Below are 9,865 nucleotides of genomic sequence, written 5' to 3' on the forward strand. Positions count from 1 at the left end.
GTCAGCATATTGCGGCTGTCTTTTTAAATATGTTTTCTACCTCTCTGCCTTAGTGCTTTCATGCTGCTGTTATGTGCACCCCACCACCTCCCCATCAGTGCCCAGTCTTCACAGATTCATCAGTGCATCACTTCATCAACCTTGTCACCTTCTCAGTCTCAGCAGCCTCCACCAAATAATGTAAAAGTTCATACTAATTTATATACAGGGCACTTGCTTGCTAGGCCTGTTTGGTAACTAAGCCCTGACAGTAGTCTCTCTTAAGGTGTAATCAGATGCAAGGTGAACTTTAGTGTGTGTTGCAATTGCATATAAAGTGAATGGGATGAAGCCTTGTCCAAGTGAGCTGAAAAAGCTTAAATCTGAGCGAAAAATTCATGCTTATCCCGGGTCTTTATGGCCTTTTTAAATCCATTTTTGGCATATCCAGATTGATACCAGATTGATTATAGAAAAAACATGGGACAGCAAAAAAACACATGAATGCAATTTTTGCAAATCAGAATCAAGCCACACGTGATTTGAAATGTGATTCCAACAGATACGTCACAGTCCGGATGCTCTGGCCACTCAAATCGGATTTCAAAGTGTCTTCACTTGCAATGCGACACACAACGATTACGTCAGATCCAGCGTGACGGAAGTGCTTCAGAGTGACTGAGTAGAATCCAGCAGAGCGATATGGAGGACAACACAGAAAACAATAGTCCATGGACTGATGCGGAAATAAATTGTCTGTTGGCACTTTGGGGGATGATGGATGTCCATTTCTCATGCTTCCATGTTGGAAAGCCACGTCACCAGCGTACTTCGTTAGTGACGCCTACGTCATTACCACAGCAACCAGTGCAGATAGGTTGGTGATGTCTGGACAAACAAAAAAGATCTGATTTGAGAAACAAATCTGATTTGCCTGCAGTAGTACATTGGCTTTACAGCGGTCAAATTTGTGTAAATGAGCAAAAAAAATTTGCTTCATTTTCTGTCTGAAAGTGAACAGCTTTAGCAATGACTTAATTGTTTCTGTTCTGGAATACAATATATCATCTGATTTAACTGATCACCTTAATCAATATCCAGACACAGATTCAAACCATTCGAGACTGCTTCAATATATAGTCTGTGAGTGTCTGCGTGTGTGTTTGTGTGTGTGTGATATGATGGTGGTTGACGATGTGACCACATTCACACAGGGGAGGTCTCAGAGTTCTTCTCTAGCTGTTGGCTAAGCTCCCCTTAGGAAATGGCATTAGTTCAGGGAAAAGATGGGACGCCCTGTGAAACCTGGGTGATCCCATCTGGGACTGACCCCTGACCTCTGTCTGAGAGGTGGGGGGAAGCAGTGGGGTTGTGTTGAGATGGGATAAGAGAGCGAGAAGGACACCAAGATGATTGAATTTTGTTTTTCAGTTCAAGGAGGGGGTTTGAGGATTTAGCGAAAAATCAAAAACCCCTCCTCTCCCTTCTCTTCTTCCCTCCGTCGTGATCAGGACCTTGCAGCTGTCCCTTTTCCCTCTAATTTTTCTCTGTCAGATTTCTGCCTATAATTAGCAGAAAGACCTCAGTGACTCTCCGCACACATGTGAGTGTGTGCCTGGGCAGCCCAGAACTAATGGTCTAAATCCACCCCCCGTACATACACCCCTCCACCCCGTCAAGCCTCCAGATTGCAAGAGTGACAGGTTCACATGTAGAGACTTCAAGCTGAACTTCTTTCTCACTGGCCGTGCAGCCTTAAAGGGCAACCCTGCAGAGGTCTCCTCCACAGTGCCAAGGGGCATCTTTAAGCCCCCACCGAGTCCTTTCCCCTACTCGGCATTCCTGGCGTGGCATGGAGCCCCCACCTGCTACCCGCGTTGCATTTAAAGACCAGTTTTATAGAACCGGCTAAGATTCAGGGTCTGTGAAGTTACAAAGGGAAAGCAGAGACCGCCGAGTGTGCACTGGCCGTGCCTGTAGTGGGAAAAGGGTGGCAGGAAACTCTGAGAACTTTTCCATTACATCCTGCCTGAGCCCATCCGTGTCGAGTCGTGGTTGTATAATAAAAGAGCAAGGTCGTGGTGTTATGGGTCAGCAGTTTGTCCATGATGAGCTGAGGTACCCATCCCACTGGTGTGACTGGGCAGTGCTGTCGGCCCCAGGGCCTTCCCAGAAATCCATCAACGTCATTGTGATTTAGCCACCTGTTACTATTCTGCCTCCTTAAGCTTGAGAACACAAGATGAAAAAAACACGATGTCATCTTTGTTGCAACTCACTCAGCTTAATAAATTAATTAATAAATTACTGTCAGCTGCTTTCAAGTTCTTTTCTAGCTGTGAAGAGGAGGAAATTATGTTTTCCTCCCTTCTTTTATTGGTGGTGGAAAAAAGTATTCAGATAAATCAAGTAACAAGTAAAGTAGTAATTTCACAATAAAGAACATTCATCATTACAAGAAAAGTAAACGTCCCGCATTAAAAAAATTCACCTCCTAAACCAAGTCCAGAGGTTTAATAAAAAAATTAATTGAAATATCAAAAGTCAAATTAATTTTTGAAGTAAACTAATATATTATACTCATTAAATTTGCCACTGAATAACAACGTATAATAATTTATAAATTGTATGTTTTGTATAAATCTTAATCTGCAAGGTAACATTATGTTAGATAAACTGTAAATAGCTGTAGTGGAGTAAAAAGTACAGTATTTGTCTCTGAAATGTAGTGAAGTGGAGGTATAAAATAATATAATATATATATATAAAATAATATACTGCACTCAAGTACCTCAAAAGTAATAAAGTAATACTTAAGTACAGTATTTAAATACAGCTTTTACTGCTGCAAAATATGGACCAAAATATGAATGATATGCATGCAGTACTGTTATCAGGACTGAAAACAATCGTTTAATGCTGGGAAATCAAATAAAAATAGAAACTGCTGCACAGAAATCCTCCTTTGCCAATAAACACATACTATGGGAGTGCAGTATATTTTTAATGGAAGTGAAAGAAGGTCGGTGCAATAGGGCAACAGCTTGAAATCCAAGCATAACTATTTCCAGTGTAATACCAAAGCATAAGTCAGCGTGCAAAATGAGACAAATGCCGCCCCACATTTCGTACGCAGCAATATTTCCGAGGAAACATGACACTCATCCTAGAGTAAACCGTGTCGTTAAAGGTATTACAAAGTCATTCTTTTCTCCCTTTTTCTCACACTTCATTTGGGCATTACTCTAGTTTACGGAGGCTTTCTGCGGTTATGGTGGATTTGTGTGGTTTATCAAGTTTTCCTGGCTTTTCTCCCTTAAACCCACAACACTAAATCACACATTTGTCTAAACAGATGTGTTTTTTACCCATGACGTGTAATATGTACAGGGCACCTTTTTGTTTTTTGTTACATGTCAGATTTTGATTGATTCGGTGACACTAGTCACTAGCACCTATGGGAAGTGCAGAAACTGCAATTTTTTGTCATATTTTACACCAAAGCTATTAATCATTCACAAACTCTGAAATGCTGCTGATCTTGCTGCTGACCTTTGATCTCGAAAAAAATATTATGTTCCTCATCTTTGCTTTGATTCACTGAGCTCTGAATCACAGCCATGCTTTAATGAGAGCAGAGGCATCTAAAGTTAGCAGAGAGAAGCTGTAAACAGATAAACACTGTTGACCTGATCAGGCAGTGAAACCACAATGTGGGACAGAACAAAAATTCAAATGAGGTTAGCAAGACAGGTGGGAGAAAAACAAAATAATAAAAACATTAAGTCAGTGCAGCTTGATTGACAAGTTCATGTGGGGAGATCTTTACCATAGCAACATAACTTTGGTTGCTAGGAATAACATAAGCAGATGGATGGAGTGTCTGATTTTCCGTACTGACCGACAGTAAGAGACGGCATCTGCTACTGTGTTTGTTTGTGTGCGTCAGTATGTGTGCACTTACATCTGAGTTTTACGTGTGTGTGTGTGTGTGTGTGCGCGTGTCTGTCTATATGAGCCTACGTAAGTGTGTGGATCTTGATTCTCCATGCCCACAGTTTTGGCACCGAGAAAAAGTATTAGATTCAGGGGACAAATAATTAACTGACATCAGCTGGTGAGGTGCTGCTAAAGGTTGCCGCTACAAATATAGCCTATTTTTTTACCAATAAATCGTTGCCGGTATAGGCAGAGGCCTCTGGATTGACAGAAAACACTGCCTGGTATTCACTGCAGCCCTGATTAATGTGACAGAGAGGTCTTTCAAGTGTGAGCGGAAATAGAACATCAAACGGGTCGGACAACGGCAAAACAACGTTGTCTCAACCAGCCGGCCTGCCTGATATAACAGGAGAATTTGTCTGGTGTCCTGCCTCACTGGAGGACACAACAGTCCCACAACTCCCTGTATTTTCACTCAACAACACTTGGCTTCACAAATCAAGAATTATGAATTACGGATTAAGTTTTGGACGATAATAATTTTCTATTAAATAACAGACACTGGTGGCTGGACTAACTGAGATTCCCGTCTGACCCAGGTTAACTTAAAAACAGTGTGTAAAATGAAAAGCTTGTTTTCTTTGGACATTTTATTTAGTTGTTCAGTATTGTTCAGAGTACATGAATTTGTCATCTGAAGATTATATATATATATATATATATATATATATATAAAAAATAGGCAGGCATATATATATGTATATGTGTGTGAGTGTGTGTGTGAATATATATATATATATACATGATAATATATATAGATTGATTTAAGTGTCCCATTGTGCTGTAAATGCTGCTTTACAACCTTACAATATATTTTTGGCATGAAAGTAGATGCTCAACTCAAAATATTGATACAATGTCTGAATATTCAGTTTAAAGACTCTTTATAACAACATATTACAAAATAAGTAGTTCTCCATTACAACTTTTAGAAATTATACACTTAAAAAATATTGTTAAATTTGTTTTATTTATATCATGAATTTAAAATCCTCATACACTGCTGTCTTAAGATGTGAAACTGAAAAATATTGACACTGAATTTCACTTAGTTTGACATTGGTGGAGTGATTTACATTAGAGTTATTTTTGTCATCCCTTATTTAAATATGAAAATGTCAAAATACTCAGAATAATTAATTATATAATTATCAAAATGGTCTTACTTGACATTTGTCAAGTTTTTTGTAGACAAAATCAGTTTAGCCTACATTTTGTTCTGTGCCATAGGCTCTCTGGTATCACAGGAAAGAAGAAAAATAAAGTTGAGTGTGTGTACATTCAAAGATTACAGTAGTAAAAGTTCTCATAGTAAGAGTGCTGTTAGAGTGAGCTGCTAATGAAATACATGTGTGAAGACTGTCAGTAAACACCTCAGTGTATTAGAGTGTTGAGAGACAGTACTGAGATGGTCTGGGCACTATCAGTCAGTAACAGAGTGATATGTGGGAAGCTGCTCAGGCCAACATCACCGGCACCAAATGACCCGAAGCTGTGACAAATGAGTAAAAAAATGCAACAACAAAAAAACAACCAAACAACAAAAAACAACATGCAGCAACCCAGTTTTTCCAATCAAGCATATTGGTGCTTTATTAGCTGCTTTGCATATCTGTGGGTTTAAGCATTCTGGTGTCATAAAATTAGCACCTTTCTAAAAAGACGGGTGGTGATGTTTGGAGAGAAGCTGGCCAGCACGATGGAGGATATTTTGGCAGCTGCCAGGTCCATGGTTAATGACGAAGCTGATGAAATTTCTGCTTTTATTGACCTGTCAGTTCTTATCAGAGACTTTCTCTGTAAACAGCTGTAGAGGCATGGCAGGGTCGAGTCCCTGGAAAGATGAGCAGGCCTGCGGTGGTGACAGTATCTAACTATAGGTGTGGAAAGAGCCATTTCACCTCTGAAAAGGAAAAACCAAACTGTTAGGATAACAAGATTCTCAATGCTGTAACTGTGAGCTAAATCAGCCAGAATAAATTTAGATCGCAGTTGGATGTTTTGGTCAACTATTGACTACTTTTGCTGGCTTAATATATACAACCACCAGAATCACTACTGAATTACTCTAAGTAAGCATTTTGTAATCCTATCAACTTGAGGCCTTTTCTGTTCTGCTTCAGAAATACATCCATCATTCAGCAGCACCTTGTCAGAGTCAGGCTCCTTTTTTCTTAAAAATGTGAATTAAAAACATGCATGTTCTTACTTGTTCTTACTTGTAAAAAAAATCCTTTATAACGTATAAAATACAATTAATACTCACGTGTCCACATGCTGACACATACACAAGATGTGCACTATGCACACATGCATAGACAAGTTCACAAATGGGTTATGCTCTGTAAACAAGGTACAAATCCTGACAACTTTGCACACAAAGTTGAGCTCAATTTTAGCCTCCAAAGTAAACTATCATTCCTGGGCCAGCACTTGGCCTTCACAAAGGCCCACTGTAGTTATCACCTAAAGTGTGAACGGACTGCTCTCTCTGCTTTTTTATAAACAATGTGGAGGGCCAAGAAAAACATCATAATTCCATTTATTTACTTTGAAAAAGATGTAATCTCTGGCGCTGGATATCTCTGAGTGTATCTTTGGCCAAAACAGGGTGAACTTTGGTACCGCTCATTTTTACACACCTCCTCCCACAAACCAGACCTCTCTGATTCCTCAGCACTTTTATTTGGCTTTCACATTCCTACGCTGTGGCTCACTGAGATTGAAAAGTTGGGGGCAGCAGTAGCCTAGAGGTTAGAGAAGCAGGCTTGTGACCAAAGGGCCAACAGTTCAAATCCTCAGAAATGTCGATGGATAACAGGCTAGATGGGGAAAATGAATGGACCCGCAGTGGCTCTGAGGCTAACAGAGGAACACTGTGGCTGTACTGGGTAGCTCTCAGGTGTGAATGTGTGCAATTGTGTGAATGTGAAGAAGGGAGGAGATTGTGAAGTAGGTGCTCCTATAAGTAACTCAATACTCCGGCAGCTCTGAACACCAGCCAAACACCAGAGCTGAATGTACAGATGGGTGACAAGTTAAGAGGAACAAAATAAGGGATGAACACCATTCTTCCAAACGATATTCCATCATTTGGTATTTTGATGATGGTGGTAGGGAGCGCTGTCTAGAAGTCAGTCCTAAATCTCAATTGGGTTGATATCAGGTAACTGCAAAGGCCTTAGCATATGATTCACATCATTTTCATACTCATCAAACCATTCAATGACCTCTCATGTCCTGTATGTAACCATCTAAGTTTTTTATGTTTATCTGCTGATTTATTCTTGTTTTCCCTTTAATTTGTCACCAATCAATGTAAACTGATACCTAATGAGCTCTGAACTGGACCTGGAGTAGGATTACAGCTGAATGTGTCCTGGCTCTGATGAACACTGGAGATGATGTGTCACGTCATTTGAGCACTAAAATAAAAGCTGACAGCATCACAGTTTTTTTAAATTGTGCCAGCAACAAGATAACTGTTTAACAGAGGTAAAATCAAATTGGTATAAGTTGACAAAATGCTTACACCCAGTCAGTCAGTAGGAGCTGAAAAGAAAAAGCATTAATGAGAGAGTAGCATATATACTGTATACAGTATATAGTAGTCTTCTCGATTTAACTTTAGTTGAGCTATATTTGGACTAATGGAACAGGTGTGTTTAAATATTTGTCTATTGCAGCTATTGCACCACAAAAAATACTTTTAATGCAGTTCTTTATCTACTTGTTCATCAATCAGAGCCCAATGTCAGTTCCAAGCACACTCACACACACCCTCCAGCTTACACACACTGTACCACCCAATATAAGAACACACACTGGCGGATGTGTCACGGGTCACGGTAAGTCACCCTGGTGAGAGATTGATGTGTGCAGTGAGGAATCTTCATGTGATGTGACGATATCTGGAACTTGCAGCGGCTGCCCACCCGCATGCCAGGGGGTAGCTCCCCATCCTGCTTTTAGATTTCCACTGGCCTTTAATGTGAAAAGCCCACCCTGCTGTAATTTGCGCTCCGCTAAAACCGAGAAGAGACCCAATGACGAAAAAGGTTGCACTGACCCTGTTAGCAGCCACAACAGTGCAGTATTAAAATGCTACTGACTGGGAATGTAGTAACATAAACTATAATGCAACTGCAATCCATCCACCCATCCTGGAATATGCCAAGTCAGGACAGTTCATCTTTTATCAGTTTACAGGTTGCTTCACTGAAATGTGTATCTGAAATATAATATTAATAGAATAAGATGACTGATATAGAAACAATTACTTATATAGCAATAATTCAATGAACTGCCATCAATAGTAAGATCCAATATATGACTAAAGAAACCAATACTTGATGTGTGTTTTTTATTTATATTGATTGTACAGAATAAATGGTCACACAAATAATCTTTCATTTTCCATTTCAACTGCAAGCTGTATTACTATGCAGGCTTACTATTTATATACCATGTGTATTGTACATATGCCCTGTACCTTGTGGTCTATCTATATCTCCATCTGGTAGAACAGGTGCAACCTTACACGCAGCCAAAGTGTTCTGGAAATGTATCCCCATAAATCAATTTAGGTATAATTACAGACAACACTATTCATCAGTCAGCATGGGCTCATATCATGTCTTCTGAAATGATTAGCATAGCAAACTATTTTCACTGATGGAGTGATCAAATCATGAACTACTTTGGTCTTCTTCTCTTTCATCTAGGTTCAAACACTTATGTACATTGGAATGATGAGCCAAGTGTTCATTCACGTTTACAATTATTATTACTATGTGTTAATACATATACAGTAGCTCATTGTGTACAGCAAGGTATTGAAATTTCTGAATCTACCAGGATTAGAAATGAGTATAATGCTAATCTAATAATCTATCTTCATGGATAAAAAAATAGCCTATGTTATGCAATAACATAACAGTCTGTAATACCTGTTAACTGTTTATCATAACAACACCACATCAGAATTAGGCTACCTAGACACAAGTTTTAAAATTAAAAAGAACTCTGTAGTTTCAATTACTTACTTAATGTAATGTAATATATGTTTGGTTTCTTATGAGTGAGGCTATCTTAGTGCTTACTCAATGCAATACTCAATCATAGTTTTATTTTTTACCATAATAGTGAAATAGTAATGAGTGGATTTGGAACATGCCAATTGTTTAAAATGTTTGATGTAAAAACTGACTACGGATATGACAGAAAACATCCAATCACATCTCTGCTAAGACCTTGTGACACAACCTCTTATGAACTCAATGAGATGTATTAAACTTAGTTTCAAATCTGACCTACAGACAAATTAAAGGAAAAACCCAAATAAATTAGAACAAATGCAGATGCTTCCAAAAAGATGCACTGCATGGTACAATTAAGCAATTAACATCCAATCATGCTCTGTGGCATGTATAAAAATTATGAGCAGGTCCAGTTGATTCTTAAGATGTCAAGAAGAAAAGATCTAAGTGACTTTGAAAGAGGGTTCATTGTTGGGGCACAGATGGCAGAGCTTCAGTCACAAAGACTGCTCAGCTGGCTGGTGTTTCAATAGGAACAGTGACTAAAGTGACATCTGCATTTAGATCTATGGGAAAGACATCAGTAAATAGGGTCAGAAATTGTGGTTGTCAGTGCACGTTTGATGACCGTGATGCTTGTGCATTAGTGCAATATGTAAAAAAAAATGGAAGTGCATCTTCCTTCTTGACCCCTACAGTGAGGGGATCCGGCAGCTCTGTTATGCTTTGGGGCGCATTTTGCTGGCATGGTTTGGATCCACTTGTCCCCTTAGAGGGAAGGGTCACTGCAAATCAATACAAAGTTGTTCTGAGTCATCACCTTTATCCTATAATGAAACATTTCT

The sequence above is a fragment of the Thunnus thynnus genome, chromosome 11 (assembly GCF_963924715.1).
Source record: "Thunnus thynnus chromosome 11, fThuThy2.1, whole genome shotgun sequence".
Taxonomy (NCBI): domain Eukaryota; kingdom Metazoa; phylum Chordata; class Actinopteri; order Scombriformes; family Scombridae; genus Thunnus; species Thunnus thynnus.